Below are 18,759 nucleotides of genomic sequence, written 5' to 3'. Positions count from 1 at the left end.
AACAGTGAGCTTCTGTCACGGTGGCCCCCCGCCAGGCCCTTGGTCCCGTGCACTTCACCCCCCAGTGACCTGGAGCTGTTCGTGCCAGCGTGTGCGATCCCAGACGCCCCCGCCCCACGCGCCCCTTCCTGAGAAAATAGCCTCCTGTCCCATCTCCAGATCACATGCCACCTCCGGGAAGTCTGCCCGGCTCTCGTTTCCCATCCCACGCGGTGACGTGTCCTGTCCTGCTGTGATTTCTAGGAAGTCCTGGGGAAGCAGACACTGTGTCCTTACGTTGCTGTATCCTGGTAACGTAGCCTGACACTCAGACAAACGAATAAACAGGTTACGTCGTGGACCCAGCCCTGACTGTAGGGTAGCGGGTGGTGGTTCCGGGATTTTGTACCTTAGGCAGTGCAGGCAAGCTCCGCTGTGACGCCGGATACGGAACTTCGTCTCCTGGGCCTCGGGTCCCTCGTCTGTAAAGGCGAGGCGAGCCGTGGCTGAGGCCGTCTCCAGGATCCTTCCCGGCACTTGCGGCCCCTGCTGTCTTCTGTGACAGCCCCCCAGCCACAAGGTACCGACCTGAGCTAAAGCGGCCGCCCTGGCTCGTGGTCCGGCTCTGCGCCCTCTCTCCTCCCGGGCCCTCTCACGCGCCTCTCTGGGCTCAGCAGTAAAGTGCAAGGCCACATGGGACACGGGGGCCGCTGCTCCGGCCCAGCCTCCGCCCTGGACCCGCGACGGGGCCTGGCGCCGCGTGTGCTCCATGGAGCGGGTGGGCATCTTCAGCTCTCTTAACTACGTAGTCGCCTTTCTCTTATTGACAAGGATAAAGGAAAAGATCATAGAGTCACCCTCCCGCGTGACGCGTCTCCTCCCTCCGGCGGGCGTCCTCTTCTGCCCGGCCCGCCCCGCCCCTCCTGGACTCAGCTGGGTTCACAAGGGTTGTCGAGAACCAGGACCAGTCGGGGAGACGGACACACGGATAGGCAGGAGGAGACTGATGACAGGAGCGGGCTCGCACGGTTCCGGGGGCTGAGAACTCTGCAGCCCAGGGCCCGATGCCAGGAGCTCCGATGGCCCAGCTCAGGCAGAGAGAACAAATTCGCCCTTCCCTTGCCTTTCTGTTCTAGTTAGAGCCTCAAAGGCTTGGAAGTTTCAGAGACACCCTCACATACATACACACCCAGAAATCATGTTCCACCAGCCCTCTGGGCCTCCCTGAGCGCCCCCCCCGCCGCCCGCCAGGCTGACACGTTAACTATCACATGAGTCACGCGTTTTCTCTCCCTCGAAACCTCTGCAGCCACAGCAGCTACAAGTGCCCTCTCGACTGTCGTCACCGCGAGCCCGGCCTCTCTGCACCACCACGATTATGGCCGCTGGTATGTGCTGAGTCCCAGTAAGCGGCCCAGTCTGGGCTTGACAGGATTGTAGAGCGGCGCCCTTCAGAAAAGCCTCCGCAGGCGAAGCACTTAAATTGTCCTTGAAAGAGAAATGGGATGTAGACAAACATAACGCTAAAAAAGTATACTTTTTAACTGTTGTCCTGTCTTTTAAGTTAGCCGTAACAACTGCGTCTCTTTGGTGTTCAGATAAGTTTTAACATACGTAGATTTGTATAACCACCCCTAACTAAGCACAGGGAATTGAAAAACACCAAGGCACAAATTAGAGAGTTCTGTGGCCTATTTGGCCAATCAGAACCACACCCCGTGGTGCCGGGTCGGCCCCGTCCTTACGTTACGGTTGCCAGAACGTGGGAGAGTGCGTCGTAGCTCTGAGGAGGTGTGGCGTCATTTCAGAGATGGGTATTCCTGTCCCTCTGTTGCCACAAGGAGCAGAGATCATGTGAAGTTCTGGGAAGGGCCGGGGCTTTGGGGCCTGACCCCTCAATTCTGTGGTGTGTGATCTCAGGCAAAACAGAAAAAGGCAACCTCCCTGAGCTGCGGGTCCCAAACACGGGAAATAGTTTGCCATGAGAATCCCACAGGGAAGGATGTGTACCTCCTTTTCCCCACGTGGCTCACAGCCACGTGCGGAAACTAACACTCGAGGCGCGCTCTACCCAGAGGGAAAAGCAGAAGCGCTAGTGCACTCGGTAACACCCCCGTCCGGAGTAAAGGAACCGTCAGCGCCCTCCCCCGTCTGGGGCTCAGGGTGGGGAGACGTCTGGGTCGGGGGTGAACAGCCCGGGGTCGCTGAAGCTAGAAGCACGGGGTTGGCGGGGGGCGGTCCCACGCGGCTTTGCTCCGTAAACAGTGTGGTCCCCCTTGACTGACCTCTGCGTGACGAGGCTGGTTGGCTCTGAGCTAACCTGTTAAGTCAGTGTAGCTTTTTTAACGAGGACACAGATGCAAAGGCCACGTTTTATGAAGCGGAGCCAGTGGCTCTTCGGCCTTAACTGAGAGCCTTTAGTAGTTCTCCTGGTCGTCTACAACCAAGGGTTCAAACGAAGATCTCATGACAGAGAGAGGTTTCTGCCTCCTACCAGCTGCCGCCTTGTCACGTGCGTACACACGCATCCACACACACATCTGTGTAATCATCAGCTTACGTCACCACTCACGGAGACAAGTGGGAGCCCCACCCCCAATTCACCCAGGCTACTGGCCTGTCCTGTTAGTTTGGAGGCTCCTCTAGTCCAGAGCTGTCCATAAATTCCACTTAATCATCTCCTCTTCCATGATCTCCTTTAAACAAGCGTCCTGGGCTCTGTAGGGAAAAAGTTGCGCTTCACTGGAAAACTCTACCTCTTAGCCCGTGCACCCCACACCATCCCCGGGTTATCTGATTCCAGCTTTCATTGCCTTTGAGCTGTTTCACAACCCCAGGCCGTAAAGACCTACTGGCAGTGCACACGATTCTCATCTGTGGGCTAGAAGTGAATTCTGTCTGGTGAAGGGAACACCCCCCACCCCACGGAAAAGCCAACACTTTGGTCCATTTGGTATTTCTAATCTATAAATGTGTTTTCTGTTTCTCCCTTGAACCAGTATAGCATCTGTCAGAGTTAAATAAAATGAACACATCTTAAGTGTTTGTTTTACACTGATATGAGTTATGACTTTTTAAAATTGTCTTGTAATCATTTTTAGCCAGAACCTTCTAAGTCAACATGGATAAACCTGGTTATCTCTGAGGTCACCTTAGAGGGAAACAATAACACACCACCATCCACCACCCTGTAATAATGCCCACATGCCCCGCCCACACTCCCTTTTCTGGCAGTTGGTGGCAGGTGTGTGTGTGTGTGTGTGTGTGTGTGGAAAAGGTTTTTTTGTTTGTTTGTTTGTTTGTGTGCTAGGCGGGCCCCTCACTGCTGTGGCCTCTCCCGTCGCGAGCACAGGCTCCGGACGCGCAGACCCAGCGGCCACGGCTCACGGGCCCAGCCGCTCCGCGGCACGTGGGATCCTCCCGGACCGGGGCACGAACCCGCGTCCCCCGCGTCGGCAGGCAGACTCTCAACCACTGCGCCACCAGGGAAGCCCTGTCGAAAAGTCTGAAATGAAATTAGGATTTAGAGCAAATGGCCATGAATTGTTGTACCAAAAGGCTTGCAGTGAAAGCAGGCCTGTCGGGGGGAAGCTGGATGGAGGCACATGTCAGAGGGCATCGTAGAGCTTTCTCGGCTGTTAACCTGTGCTGCTTGCAGCCTCACAATTCTCATGTTTTACAACGTACCCGTGGGGACGGAATGATGCTTTGCTAGACAGGAAAGTTGACTGCCTCGGTCAGAACCCTTAAGGCAACAACGTCAAGGGCAGTAGCAAAGCAATTTTATGATCTGTGCCTTCAGAGCAGAGCGTGGGCTGCACTAGTACATCGGAGGCCCGTCGATCACGAGGACCCAGGAAGCAAAAGCGCGGGGACCGAGGGTAATAAAGGAAGTATTGGGAGAGTCTCCCATACTTAAGCTCATTGCGGTAAGCGGAAGGTTTTAACTGAAGCTCAGCAATAAGAAGAATCAGGTGTCCTATTATACCTATAAAAAAACCTGCCAATCATCTCTCTTCCTATGGCAATGAGCTCCTACACACACATGTCCTTACATACACCGGGGAGTGTATTTGGAGGATAAATTCCCAAATTTAATTTTAAGTAAACTAACTCTTGATTAAACTTCCCCAGAAATTATTTTACTTAGGCTTGGAAAGTCAGCACGTACCTAGTCTCAATTATTTTGAGTGAAGAATCAGATCCTTGTAATTCTTTGCTTCCTCTGATTTCAAGCTGAATAAATAAATAAAGGGAAGCATTTTCATTTGTTGACTTTTGCAGTACGTGCTTTAAACGGAGGTCAGGGACTGCGTCTTAATCAGCTTTGCCTCCTGGCACTTTGCACGTGCCTGGTAGACAGTAAGTGTTCAATAAATGTGGGCGGGAGAAGCAGCAAGAATCAAATTAGCTTCCGAAGTCACGTTCTAAACATGAGAAAGGCTCACTTACGTCCTTTCTGCTGGGTTAAATACAGGCTTGAGTTACTGCTTTTCTGCATACCAAGATATATCCTTGATTAAAAAAAAACTGTATCCCAAGTATGTGTCTGTGTTGTACAGAATTTAGAAAAATATACAGCAAACTCTCACCTCTGGTAAGGGGCAGGGTCATGAGAACTGCAGCATATGGTTGCTTGGGCTTCTGCAAACAAAAAGCTCAACAAAGAGTAGCTTAAAAATCAAGATTTTTTTTTTTCCCCTGACATTACAAGGACGAAAGGAGGACAGTTCCTGGTTTGGTCAGGCCAGTGACTTAGCAGCATTTGTTACCTAGGATCCAGGCCTTGCCCTCTTCCCACTTGGTTGTTCTCAGGGTGCCCGGGGTCCTCGGGTGGCTTCAGTAATTCTGGGTGTCCTTTGTCAACAGGACAAAGTTGCTCATGTTAGTAGGTGAGGAAGAACTGCCCCCACCAGGCTCACTCCCAGGTCCCACTGGCCGGGGTCGGGTCCAGCCCACGCTCGACCCTGTCCTTCGAAAGGGAAAGGGGGTCCCTGTGGTTGGCTTGGACCCAGCCTGAGTCTTCCCCTTGGGCTGGGAATGGACCCCTATCTCGAACGCACGGCCCTGCAGAGGTCGGCACCCAGAAAACCACCACGCCTTGCCGTTCGGGAGGAAAGGACGGGAGTGGATTTGAGTAACAGAAAGCCCCAGGGCGCTCACCTTACTATATTCCTTTCTGTATTGTTTCGGTTATCAACCTCTGCACCTCGTTTTTCGGATGTGTGACGACCTCCACCTTTAGCAAGACTCTTGATGCCCAGCTTCAGGGCCGGGTATCCCAGTGATTCACTGAGTTTACGGGCGGTGGGTTTTTCCTTGCAGCTCGAGTCACGTTTAACCAAAGCAAATCTCTTCTGCCTCAGTGTCTTCATCTGCAAAAATTAAAGGAATAACCCTTTCCACTCCCTGCGTGTCAGGGATGTTGGGAGAAGCTGACCGCGTGAACGAAGGTCCCCCACGGGGAGAATGGTCGTTTGTCCTGTTAGGTGCCCAAGTCGAAGGGAAGCTGTGAGATGTGAAATGTATCAAAGCTTATGGCAAAATGCCAGGCTGGGGTGAGGAGAGAGAATGACTCCACGGCCTTGTTTATCCGATCAGTTCCACTGATGTTGCAGTGGGGTCTTGGGGGGGTTTTTGTTGTTGCTGATGCCGCTGTGATAGTACGCTCGTCTTCTTCAAAAGGAGGGGAGCACGAACACCTCGGAGGGGGACAATTTCTTCTTCCTCGACTTCGTCGGAGCGGAGGCCGAGGAACACCTTCGCTGCCTGCCCACCCCGGGGTCGGCCCCTCTCCCGCGCTAGCCACCCACTGTCCTCTGGGTAACGGGCACTCCCCCCACCCCCCCCCACCCCTCACCTCTTTCCCCACAGACCTCGCGTCAAAAGCCTTAACTTCTCTGAGCCGCCGATCTCAGATGTTCAGTTCTGTCCTCAGGGAAACATGCGGGTGAAAGCACTCAGATGTGGGTGGCAGATAACGGCCGACACGTCCCAGGGGGCACCTGCACACGGAGAAGTCTTTATGAACCTGGAGTTAGGGACCTGGGCGTTCAGAACGGCGGGGCCTCCCCCGTCCCTCTGGCCAGCCGGCCGGGCAGTTTACGGCCCCGTCTCTGAACCCCGTCCCAAGATCTCCCCCTCCGTCAGGACGCACCCCTCCCCGACCTGGCCTGTCGGGGCACAGCTAGGACTTCCGCGCTGTGCTTTGCCGTTTACACCCTTGACACCATGGGGCTGGATGTACAGCCACTCGGGGCCGCGGCGTCCCTTGCTCCGCGAACGCTGAGCCCGGGGTGAAGGGTGCTGTCCCGGTGCCCGGGGCACCTGTGTCCGGCGAGGCTCCTGCCTCCGCATCCCTCGGGGTTGCCCAGAATGCAGAGGCCGCTTCTCCTCCCTCAGCTGAATGTGGGTTAGAGTTTGTAGTAATTCAAAGGCCTAAACATTTTTTTTTTTCGGCCTGTATATCCCTTTGCTCGGAGCTCTGCCTGCAGGCTGCGCCAGACGATGTCACTGCTCGTTATCTGTCGTTACCCTTAAACGGCATCGCCTCCCCCGGATCCTCAGAGCTCACTGAGAGTGGGCGACCTCACCTGCAGTTTGTTCTTCTTCCGAAAAAGGAGCTGCGTGAGCCTTGCGGTCGGCCTGCTGTGAACGATGGTCTGGCTTGGAGGACCCCTGCCCGCGCCTCTGCCCGCAGCCGTGCCGCCAGGAGCGCCTCTCGCCCGCCGGGCGGGACCGGGGAGCCCCGTGTGCCGATCCACCGACCGCGGCCGCCCCGAGCCGAGCTGGCGGAGCTGGCGGCGCCGGCCGTGCCGTGTGGGGTCCGGGTCGCGCACTTCCCTCGCCAGGCCAGCGCCTCCGTCGGACCCGTCCCGGGAAAGCGGGCGGCGCCAGCCACGTCCCTGTCGGAAAAGGTGGGTCTTAGGTGGGAACCCACGCGCGGGATGGCCCTGCGTCCTGGGGGCCCTCGGGGGTGACAGGAGGTGCCTTGTGATTGCAGGAGCCGTTGGGGGTCCCCTTCAGAGCCTCTGTCGTGTGTTCCTGGCCACCGGAACAGGTCTCGGAGGGGAGCGTCGGGCCCGTGCCCCCTTGCACGCAGCCTGGGGGCCTCTGCCGGATATCTCAGCGTCCACGATTCTGCCTCAACGGGGCCCTGTAAGAGGAAAAAGACACTCCTGTGACTTTCATCTGTCACAAGCCCCCCTGGACGTTCCTGCCTTTTACTGGCAGCCCAGGTGCAGCTCGCGGGGACCAAGGAAATCCTATTAGACTTGTGCCACTTGACCTCCCGGCTCGCGTGAAAGACCCAGCCGACCCCGAGCTGCCCCGGCCGCCAGGCCACGCCCCCCGCTCCCGGGTCCTCCCGCCGCGCGCCTGCCTCGCTCCGCGCCCGGGGTGTCGCCCGCGCCGGCTGCCAGGACCTGCCACTGCCCCTACCTTGCAGGCACTTCTCCTGATACTCGTTTGTCCGCGGGCTCAAAGTGGTACGTTTCGGCGCAAAAGGACTGGGCTTTCATTGCCAGAAGCACGTGTGGTGTGAATGGGACGTGTGTGTCTGGCGTCGATTCCGCTACGTTGTGCAAAACCGCCCCCGCTCGAGCCTGCAGGGGAGGAGGTGGTGCCAGATGAGCCCCGATCCCTGGGAGGCTGGAGGCCGACAGCAGCGACAAGGGGCTTCGCCTGTTACCCCAGCTCTGGGGGCTGCAGGGCCAGCAGACTCGGGCAGCGGACGTGATGTAGTCGAGCACGGTGGGGTGAACTTGGGTCTCCAGTGGGTTTGGATGAATGTACTAGTCGGCCTGGCTGCGGTACGGCACCACAGACCACGGGGCTGAGACAGCCGGGAGGTATCCTCAGCCCCGGGGACCAGACGTCTGAGATCAGAGTGTCCTCGGGGCTGCGTTCTCCGAGGCCGCGCTCCTGCTCGCAGGGGGCCGTCTTCTCCCTGTGCCTTCACGTGGCCTTCCCTCCGCGCCCCCGCCTCCTCTTGTAAGGACCCCAGTCACTGGATTAGGGCCCACCCTCATGACCTCAATTTAATCAGCTCTTTAAAGGCCCTTTTCCCAAACTCAGTCCCACTCTGAGGTCCTGGGGGTTCGGGCTTCAACCTGTGGGCTGTGGGGGACACAGTTGAACCCATGACATTGACATTGAATGAGCCCTGTTTCAGCGCTTTGGCCAAGATCCTTTCTTCTCAAGGGCGCTCGCTCTCTTTCTGCCTAGGTTTCTTTTTCAATCTTCCTATTTGCCTTCCTGGTCTCTAAATCCCAGACTTCTGGCTTTTCTCACCCCTCCCTAGACATTATCCTTTGACACGTCAGCAGAGGCCCTGTCTGTCCGGGTCGCATGCGTTTATAATAACCACATTTTATGAATATCTTTTAAGTCACTGATGGTCATCCCTTGATATATTTTTAAAGTATGACAATCAAGAGTCATTTTTTACTTTCTGGTGCAGAGTAATTTTATCTTCTGCCTGGAAACTAATTTCAAAATACCTATGGTTTTAGCTACAGTCCAGAAGCCAAGAGATGCTGTTTACTCTTTTCTAAATGCCAAGAATATAGCCTTCAAAACATCCAATGTTCTGAAACAGAAATTCTGGTTTTGGTTTTTAGAAAAGTGCATGTATCAAAATGACACCGACTAGAGAGCAGAATTGTGCTTTAAGAAAGGAGCCTCGGGCTTCGCTGGTGGCGCAGGGGTTGAGAGTCCGCCTGCCGATGCGGGGGACGCAGGTTCGCGCCCCGGGCCGGGAGGATCCCACGTGCCGCGGAGCGGCTGGGCCCGTGAGCCGTGGCCGCTGCGCCTGCGCCGCGTCCGGAGCCTGTGCTCCGCGACGGGAGAGGCCACAACGGTGAGAGGCCGGCGTACCAAAAAAAAAAAAAAAAAAAAAAGGAGCCTCATTCAGCTAACGGAACTGTGCACATGATTGATATCAACAGCCCACATCAGCAACTAGTCTTTCCAAAGTCTGCAGTCGTGCACCGTGCAGAGGACCCGAAGCCTAGGTCTGCACTCTTAGGATTTCCCGGTTGGGGAACTGAGCCGGCCCCTTCCTGGCCCTGGTGCATTTCTGTGCACACATCGTGCACAAGTCAGCTGTCTGCCTGGTTCCTCCTGGGGTTTGGCCACTTGACCCCCCTGGTGGTGGGTTTTCAGGAGGCGAATGTCTACCTGCTCGAAGCCCAGGGTGTAATTTCCACAGGGCCCGTTGGAGTTCTTTGAGTCTCAGAGCTGGAACCGCAGACCTAGGTTTTTGTTTCTTTCCTCTCCCATAATTCATGTCCTGTTTCTGATTTGTCATTGATCACACCATCTACGTGTGCCCTTGGCAACTCCCAGGTCCTGTGTGTCCTGGAACCCTCGGCTCTCGGCACGGTGACGTCCTCACCTCTAACATCTGTCCTGCTGCCCGTCCGTGCTGGGTCCTCCACAGCCTGGTCGTGTGAGTGTTCAATACTTGAAAACTACACGCTCTATTAGTTTATATGCATCTCTCTCTGGATGGAGTTACGATACAATAGCTCCAGGTTTCATTTTTCTGTCTCTACACATAGGCACAGACCTACAAAACATACAATCTAGGGCATCACCTTTTCTGCCACTAGCTTATTCTCTGACCGGGCGCAAGTCACCTGGGTCTCTCTGGACCTAATTTTACTTACTTCGTGTACAAGACAGAGTAGTAAACACAGTGATCCGAGGAGACAACACGGGGGTGCAAAATCTCTCCCATCTGCAGGGGGCAGTGTCCAGGACCGCCGGGCAACGGAACCCACTGACACGTAAAAAATCACTCCTGACCTTTTGCCAAAGCAGCATTGTCTCTCTTGGAGACTTTTATCCTTCCCATTAGCTTTCAGTACAGACACTTCCAGAGAACCTTTTACTGTCAAAATGTGAAATTAAAATTAGCAATAAAACCACTTCTAAATTAAAATTAAAACCATGTTAAAGCACCAGTTTAAAAGTCATTTTGTGATAACTTATGAAAAGCAGTACTCAGAATTTATCAACTAGAGTTGTTCCAACTAGAATATCAGGTGCCGTGTGAGGTCACATCCCTGAGAGCTCATTATTTTATTCAAACTTTTTAAAATCTTGAACGTAGCGTGGTGTGCCCACTTTCAGATTTGTAATTTATCTTCCAAAGTAAAGGTTCTAGGATTTTTTAGTACCTCTACACTTATTCCTATATTTTATGGGGTCTTTGTTTTTGCAGACCTGCTAGAGTCACGGGGGATGGACGAGCAGGAGACTTTTTTGGCCGTTAGAAACTCCCCCTTGGGGCCGGGGGCTGGGAAATGTGGACACTTTCCCCAGGACCTCTGACATCCTAGCACTGTAACCTGCCGATCAAACTTTTTTCCCTTCTCTGTATCTTTAAAAACAATGACCCAATGGTTTGAACTATTTCTTTTAAAACTGTTAGATGATCATTATGCCGCCTGGCGAACGGTGTGAACTTAAGGATTCTGCCCCTAGGGCTCCACACGTGAAACTTAGGCCACGTCGTACGCGCTCGCTCCGAGGAGAAGCGCGCACACGCCGAGCTGCCGTGTGCCGCCGCCGCCGCCGGACCGGTCCCGACCGAGTTCCCAAGGCACCCCCCGAGTCTGCTTTCCCTGGAAGAGCAGCACACTTAGGCCAAGATTCTTGATGAATCATTCACCCCGGAGGACGCATGGCGATTTTTCAGAAAGACCACACTTGCGGCGCCTGAATATGTGTGAAAATGAACGGGAAGACAAGAGTCAGATTTCCGGCACCCGGAAGCCAAACGTCACCTTTCCCTGATGCTGGTAAGACGGGTTGTATTTGGAAGCACCGTCCAGTACCTTGGTCGCCCCCGCACGCCCAGAGCGTAGTCCCCGTCTTACGCAGTAAGAGGCGAGGCCCCTGGGGTGTGAGGTACCCGCGGGCGTGCAGGGAGGGGCCCGTGGGCATCCGTCGCAGGTCGGCGGCCTCAGCTGTGACCATTCTTCACTCCTCTTATCCCCGCTGGCCTTATCACGGCACGTTGGTTTGGCCTTTGCTCGTAGGCACGTTTCCAGTCTCGGGCGCCCTTTTATTGTCTGGGCTACATTCAAGTGATAAAACATACATTTTATACTATTGTGGGAACATAACGTAATAGCCTCAACAGCCTTGCCAAAAAAAAAAAAAAAAAAGTCTAGCCTCGGCATGACTTCCTTATAACTTATAAGAACGCGTTCGACTTGAGCGTCTCCCCGCGGCCCTGCTCGCAGGGGAAGGATCGCCGAGAGCGCGCGGGCCTCGCGCACGCCGGCAGCACGGCCGTGGCCACCGAGGGCTCACTGGAGGCTGGCTCGGGCCCGCGCGCTCTCAACAGCGCGTCTCTTGCAGCCCCGGGCCCTGGGGTCGCCTGAGCGCGGAGACGCCGCCGGGGGCCCTAGCAGCCCCTCACCCGCGCCCCAGCTCCGCGCCGCTGTTGCGTTAGGTTCTCAGTGTTCATCGCTGACCGCCGGGGTGACGGAGCTCGTGCTGCGGACCGAGGGGCTCCGCACAGAGTCCTGGGCTGCAGCCCTAACCCCCCCCCCTCGGCTGCCACTGCGTGTGGGGACGAGCCCTTTAAAGAGGTGACTCGAGCGGAATGAGGTCGTATGTGTGGCCCTGATCTACGTGCACCGACGCCCTCTTAAGGGGAAGAGGCGCCGGGAAGGTGCGCACAGAGGCCAGACCCCGGGAGGACAGAGGAGGAGCGAGGCGTCGGGAGAGACCCGCCCGGCTGGCGGCCGCGAGAAAATAGCGTCGGCTGCTCCGGCCCCACGGTGGGCAGCGCGCGGTGACGGCAGCCCCCTCCGACTAAAGCCGCTCCGAGTGAATCCTGAGATGGTCGGCAGAAAGCGACCCCTTTTGGACACGAGGAAAGTGAGGGATCTGAACTCCTGGGCCGGAGCCACGTGGCTGAACTGCAGACCCCGAGCTCCCGGTCTCCCACCTGCCAGCCGCGAGGCTGCGTCCGTAAAGACTCCGATCCCGTGCTGCTCGGGCACCGCGCCTTCCCCTCCCTCGTGCACCCACCACCACGGCGGTTCTCAAAGTGCGCGTGACGGGCCCCGACACCCCACACGCCGGGCCGAGGCCAGCGTGGCCGCGTCAAAGCACAGGCACAGGAAGCTTTCCCCAACTTGCAGGAGGAGGGAAAAGTCGTTGGATTAAATGACCTCGTTTTACTTTTTGAATCAATTTTTCTTAAACTGTGGTGCTTGAAGATGATTATGTAGCGAGACATTAATCCAGAGGAATGTAGGAGAAAGAGATAAGAAAGATCATGTCAAACACTGACAAAACTGAAGCGAAGAAAAACATTTGAGAGAAAAAGTTCTGTGGGTGGGGGGCAGAGGGGAAAACTTAAAGTCAAAATCCTAGAAATAGTGAAAAAGAACAGAGTCCAATGAACAAAACTAAGAATGAAATCAGGGCTACGGATACAGTCAGGACATCTAAAAGTCATGAGCTCATGATGAATAACTTTATGCCAGTAAATTTAAAAATAGGCAAGACGGATCATTTCTAGAAAAATGTTACCAAAATCGATTCAAGAACTAGAAAATCTAAACAGTTTCAATCATAAAAAAAAAAAAAAAAGAATTGTAATCTGAAGACTGCCTCTCGCCACCTGTCATGAAGGTCGCCTGCGGAGTGATGTCAGCGGGATGGCAGATGGGGAGCTCCAAGCCCTTGTCTCCCCACAGAAACAGGGAAAAACAAAAGCAGAAGCCGTCTGAACCGACTGTTCAGGAGCTCTGGGAAAAAATCAGAGGTTTACGGCCACCAGGCAAACGCCCAAGCAAGCAAAGCCATGTTTACACGGGTAGGAAAGTCCTGTGCCATTTTCTCACCCCAACAGTCCTGGTTTCCCAGTTCCCCTCCCTGCACAGAGAGACCTCATTTGCTCTCATCCACCTGGGAGACCTGAAGGACTGACTCGCCCGTCTCTGTCTCGAGTGACTTGGACACATGGAAGAAAAAAAGGTGACCACCGCTCTTAAAAGCCACTTGGAAATGATAGTGGTTAATATCCGAAAACTATAAAGAACTCTTACAACTCAACAACAAAAAAAAACCTGAGTAAAAAATGGGCAAAGGAGTTGATTAGACCTTTCTCCAATGACGACATCAGCTCATGAAAAGGCATTAGAGAAATGCATATCAAAACCACAGCCATTATCAAAACAAACCGTGGAGAGAGAGGAACCTCGTGTACTGTTGGCAGGAATGTAAAATGGCATTTCCTCAAAAAATTAAAAAAAAAAAAAACCTACCACATGACCTAGTAATTCCAATTCTAGATACATATCCAAAAGATTTGAAAGCAGGGACTCAAATATCTACACACCCGTGTTTACAGCACTACTGTTCACAACAGCTAAGAGGCAGAAGCAACCGAGTGTCCATTCCCAGATGAATGGATAACAAAATGTGATACATACATACAGTGGAATACTATCCAGCCCTAAAAAGGAAAGCTATTCTTAAACCTGCAACATTAGTGAACCTTGAAAACATTATGTTAAAGTGAAATAAGCCAGTCACAAAAGGACAGTTGCTGTATGATTCCACTTTTATGAGTTACCTAGAATAAGGCAAATTCATAGAGAGAGAAATTATGATGGAGGTTCATCGCATCTAAGGTGGGGGGATGGGAATGGGAAGTTGTTGTTTAATGGGTACAGAGATCGTGTTTGGGATTTTGAGAAAGTTCTGGAAATGAGGAGCAGTCAGCATTGTGAATGTACTTAATGCCACTGAATTGTACACTTAAAATGGCTTAAATGGTGAATTTGAGGTTATGTCTGTTTTACCACAAGAAAATCGTTTTTAAGACGTCTCCCCCTAGATAGTCTTAACAGTAAATTTTACCAAACATTACACGTTACTGCAGAGAAAAGCTATTCACCTCGTTTTACGAGGCTAGCCCAAACTCATTTGTGAATATGGATATAAAAATCTCAAATGAAATATTTGCAAATTAAATTTAGCAGTGTGTTAAGAAACATATGGTCAGGTAGGGTTTAACCAAAGAATGCAGAAATAAATATCGTTCAATCTTTTTTCCTAATCCATTGATTTCTCTCAGTAGATGTTAAAAAGCATTAGAGAAAATCCAATACCCACTCATGATAAAAACAAAAAACTTTTCATCAACTAGGAATAAGAGCACTTTCTTAACATGAGGAAGGGTGTCTATAAAAAACCTACCACATATATTTAACAGTGAAAATCTTAGTTTAAGGTTTAAGTCAGGTACGACACACATATGGCTATTACCCCTGTGCCGCAACAGTGTTCTAGAGTTCCTAGTCAAGGGGCTAGAATAAGAAACACAAAGGAAGGATCAGAATTAGAAAGGAAGGGACAGATCATTTCATTTGCCTACAATATAGTTGTGTATCTAGAGAAGTCTAAGAGAATCACTGTAACCAATTCAGCAAGATTGGTCTTTATTGATGATCCACTTACTAAAATCATCAGCATTCCGATGCCCCGTAGTAAACATAAAATGTAACAGAAATATAGTGAACTCAAAGCTAGCCCTGTAATATCATTTCACTCATGTTTCTTGGGTGGAAAGGAAAAGTTGGCATGCTACGAATAAACTAGACTGTCTTGTCTAAGACACAGCGCAAATTCGTGCTAGAGCCTTGGAAAAGTATCAGATATGTGGACGTCCCCAGCCCAATATCAGAGCAGAAAAAGAATGTTGGGAACTGCTATTTCCTTCAGATATCCTGCATGGCATCAGGTCATTCATTCATTTACTCGGTATTTATTGCGCCTCTCTCAAGAGGGTACAGCCCTTTTCCCGTGGGACTTCCATTCTAAAGATGGACATTTCTTTTAAGTCCTGATGGTGATAAATGCTGTGAAGAAAACGGGGTATGAGTATGGAGAGAGGCATCGAGGTGGGCTCCTGACAGAGGAGCCGTGTTTGAGCTGAGCTCCGAATGTGGTCCAGAGGTGAGCTCGTGTGGAGCTAAGGGAACAGTCAGGGTCAAGGATGAGAGGTGGACCGAGGCAGTGGGTCTAGAGCACAGAGCGATGGGGGGGGGGGGGGAAGCAGCAGGGCCTGCCGGACAGTAGCCAGAGGTGTGGTTTTTGTTCTGAGAATACATAGAAGTCAAAGGATTTCAAGAAGGGGAAATGGGCTCTAGGACATATTTTTAAATAGGAGCAGAGAGAGTGATCTTAGGCTCTTGCAGTGACTCAGGTGTGATAAAGGATGGTGGTTAGGACCAGGGTACTATCGATGGAGATGGTGTGAAGCTGTTTTAATATGTTAAATAAAAACTCTGGAGCCGATGGCACTTGCTGGCAGATCGGACACTGTGCTGGGTTAGGACAGAGAATAGAAGATGGGCCCTAGACTTGGGTTCCGAGCCCCCGGGAGAACGGTGAGGCTCCGTGAAGCAGCAGAGAAGGGGCTGGTTTTTTCAGAAGAGGAATCAACGTGCAGAGGGAGAAGGACTTGCTCGGGGTGGGTCCACAGAGAAGTACCGGCCGGGCTCGGCATCAGAAATGACTTCAGGAACGTCCGGCGTCTGCTGGAGGACCCTTGCTCTGCAGAGCAGTAGAGGTGACCCCTTATGCGTGGATATCTGGCTACACAGATACTGAGGTTTCCCAGCCCCAAAACTCATAGCTCATCTTGGGAAGTCAAGATAAAGCTCCCGGCAGGGCCCTGAGGGTCCCCAAACTCTGCACACAGGACCGTCAGCCCCACCTGGCTGTTGGCAATCGGAGTCTTAGTTCAATAAAGCGACCTGCCTGTCCCACTATTAAAAAAAAAAAAAAAAAAAAAAAGAGCATTGGTGGCATGTTGATTCCACATCCCAGCCACACAGAAGCATGGCCAGTGAACTTTAACGTGCGCAGATACGTGTGCCAAGACCCGCTGAATAACTTTGTTAAAAAAACAAACAAAACCTGGGGTTTTCTTCTTTCCAATTTAAATTTCATGGGAGCTGCTTGTGTACTATTTGTCTCCCTTTCCTCTGGCTGGGACGGGGCACTGCTCTAACATCTGTCTCGTGGTCATGTTTTATGGGGTGTTTGAGGATCGTGCACCTGACGTGACAGTGGAATTTGGGGACGTGGCTGTCTTCAGATGCCAAATGAACTTGGATAGAAATAAACTGTCCGTGCGTGTGTTTACAGCTGGGAACTTGGAGCTGAGAGGGGCTCCCTGGACACAGCTGTCCTGGCTCTCAGCTAGTGCTCAGTTCTCAAGCGTTCTGGTCCCACTCTGCACAGCACCGCGTGCGGGGGGTGGATTCCTCAGGCAGCAACATCGAAGAGGTGGGAGGGGCCAGCCACAGGCTTTGTTGTGGCTTCTGTTTTATCTGAATTTAAAACTGGATCCTTCTCCAGCCAGTCTTTTTTCCCCACCACGATGGATGGATGGATGGATGGATGGGTGGATGGATATGTACAGTGATGCTTGATTTTATGGTCAAAGAATTCAAATAATAGAGAAATACATAAAGACCCAAAATCTTACTACCCTTCCCTAAAGTAACAACACTAAAGATTGAACGGTGTGTTTCAGATTTAACACGTATTTACATGGAAATAAATGTATATAAACATATGCACTGAGGGTTTGTTTTGTGTAAAAGGAGGATCACATATCGTTCGTGAGTTTTTATCCCAGCTCTGTCTCTAGAAGATCCTTCCATTTTAACACAAACAGTAACCTCATTCTTTTTAACCTTTGGAGGTGCTGTGATTCATTTACACACTCCTTACAATTGGACATTTGGGGTTATTTCCACTGCTTCTGCTTCTGTAAATTCTGTGTGTGTGTCTCTGTGTGTTGTCTGTGTGTGTGTGTGTGTGTTCTAATTGGAATGATTTGAACTCAATTTTAAGAGACTGCCTTGAGCGATGATTAGTGTGGCCCAGTCCCAGGCGGGAGTATTTCTGTAGAATAGATTCGTAGAAGAGGAATGACTGAGCCCTAGGGTGTGTGTACCTTAAACCTTGATCCGCACAGCTGTACCAGCTACAGTCTTACTAACAGCACCTGGATATTCCCGTTCCCCAGGCCCTCACCGGTACCAGACTTTACCCATATTTTCAATATTTGGTGATCTCAATACTTAATGTATATGCCGTAATTACTCGGTTACGCGTGAGTACCTAGAGGGGGGATTCACAGGTCATGAACGGCCTATCCTTATCTCTTGCCTGTTTTGACATTGGGCTGTTTCTCTTTTCCACATTGTTTTACAGCATATTTGTATAGTATGGACTCTAACCTTTTGTGATAAATATAAGATCCTCTCTGTCTCTTCTGTTTGTTTATGGTGTTTTCTATGGGTTTTAATTTTTAATTATTATTCTGGATGGAATCAAATACCTCCATTTCTCCACAGCACCTACACTGAGGTTTCACTTAGGAAGGTTTCCCTACCCTGAACTTTAAATTCATCTCCTGTCTCTATTAATACTTTCACAGTTTTTTAATGTGTAGAGCATTAATCCATGTGTAATGCAGTCATTGTGGGATATAAGGGATCATCCCATCTCTTTAATAACTTAGCTATTCTCCACTGATTTTTAATGCCCCCTTGAATCAGCTCTTCAACTCCCACATGTGCACGGGTGGGTTTCTGGAGTTTGTTCCCTTCCACTCGTCTATTTATCTTTTCTGTGCTAATTACCTACTGTTTTACTACCGTACTTTTATAGTATGTTTCACTATCTAGTGCGTCAAATTCTGTCTCATTCTTCTTCTTCAGAGTTGTCTTCCCGTGCACCTTCCCCCCGTATAAACTTCAGAATAAGCGTGTCAGGGTTTTTTTAGCAAACATTTGGAATTGGGGGGTTATATTGGATTTTTAGATTAATTAAGACAGAGCATCATCCTTTTGGCAGTCTTCTCTGGCTTTCGAAAATGACATCCTGTCAGAAATCTAAATGTAAAGATTGAATCAACGGGTTTTTTTAAAACCTGGAAGAAAATATGGCTGAATTATTTTATAACCAGGTATAGGGAAGGCTTTCTACCTGTGATTCAAAATCCAAATGCAATAAAAGATTGATGTAATTTGACTATATAAATAAACGTTTGCATAAGAAAAGTCAAAAGGCAAGCAACAAACAGAAAATATATGCAACACAAATCATGAATAAAAGAATGATATTAAAATGTAAATCATAATAATCCTTCAGTGTTGTAGAGAGAGTTAAGTGGTATGCTGGGTATCAATAATAATTGTTAAGGTTCTATTGTATGTATTATTAATTATAATTATATAGTGTATCTAATACATATAACAAACATTAATGATCCTCTGAGATTCCGCTACCAGGTCAGACCACCTGTGTGGAAGTGCATGTGTAGTGGGAGGGCTGTGATTAATTTCTGGGGCACTGGCTTGAGCTATAACTAAGATAAGCTTTTTTTTTTTTTCTCTTATCCCTAAAAGCAGCCCATTTTTTCTGCTTGTATCTCACAACCATCACAGCTTTCCATGGCCTATCGCTCATCACCCTGACTTCTGAAGGCCCTTCAAATATACAGTGATGGTTGCCCCTCTGGATAATAACAGTAATCGGTAAGTTGACTTTGTCCGTCAGTCAGCACGGACAGCCATTCTGACAGCAGCAGGAGGGTCGGAAGCAGTCCGCCGTCCAGCATTAAGAGTACAGGGCCTGCCTGAAGCCGGCCGCAGGCACAGCTGTGTTGGCCTCTTCCCCTGCACCTGTGGCTCGCCCTGGGCCAGGGCACTTCATGGGATTTTC

General features: G+C 51.1%; 1 protein-coding gene and 3 long non-coding RNA genes across 9 annotated transcripts in view; 1 reads left to right on the top strand and 3 right to left on the bottom strand.

Moving 5' to 3' along the window:
* MCPH1 (microcephalin 1) overlaps nt 1-8,427 on the top strand; it is a 211,819-nt gene extending 203,392 nt beyond the window's left edge. Inside the window, 2 exon segments of the mRNA XM_067022552.1 lie at nt 6,600-6,896; nt 6,983-8,427. The gene's annotated coding sequence lies outside the window, so the exon portion shown is untranslated.
* LOC136793324 (uncharacterized) lies at nt 45-5,001 on the bottom strand. Of its 5 annotated transcripts, none has more exons than XR_010838471.1 (4): nt 4,752-5,001; nt 568-2,697; nt 389-461; nt 56-249 (listed from the first exon to the last, which is right to left on the bottom strand). It is a non-coding gene; the product is annotated as an uncharacterized lncRNA (long non-coding RNA). The 5 variants fall into 5 exon arrangements; XR_010838472.1 differs by lacking the exon at nt 4,752-5,001 and having other exon boundaries at nt 568-1,467; nt 1,725-4,138; XR_010838474.1 differs by lacking the exon at nt 4,752-5,001 and having other exon boundaries at nt 59-249; nt 568-798; nt 1,281-4,137.
* On the bottom strand, nt 5,148-6,956 carry LOC136793325 (uncharacterized). 2 transcript variants are annotated; one of them, XR_010838475.1, is made up of 3 exons: nt 6,573-6,956; nt 5,840-5,984; nt 5,148-5,354 (listed from the first exon to the last, which is right to left on the bottom strand). It is a non-coding gene; the product is annotated as an uncharacterized lncRNA (long non-coding RNA). The 2 variants fall into 2 exon arrangements; XR_010838476.1 differs by having other exon boundaries at nt 5,856-5,984.
* LOC136793326 (uncharacterized) overlaps nt 6,971-18,759 on the bottom strand; it is an 83,905-nt gene continuing 72,116 nt past the window's right edge. The window contains exons 2-3 of the long non-coding RNA XR_010838477.1: nt 7,420-7,583; nt 6,971-7,135 (exon numbers count right to left, since the gene is read on the bottom strand). This is a non-coding gene — a long non-coding RNA (uncharacterized lncRNA). The remainder of the gene's footprint in view (nt 7,136-7,419; nt 7,584-18,759) is intronic.

This window comes from Kogia breviceps, chromosome 20 (genome assembly GCF_026419965.1).
Source record: "Kogia breviceps isolate mKogBre1 chromosome 20, mKogBre1 haplotype 1, whole genome shotgun sequence".
NCBI lineage: Eukaryota > Metazoa > Chordata > Mammalia > Artiodactyla > Physeteridae > Kogia > Kogia breviceps.
This window is presented reverse-complemented; position numbering and strand designations above follow the sequence as displayed.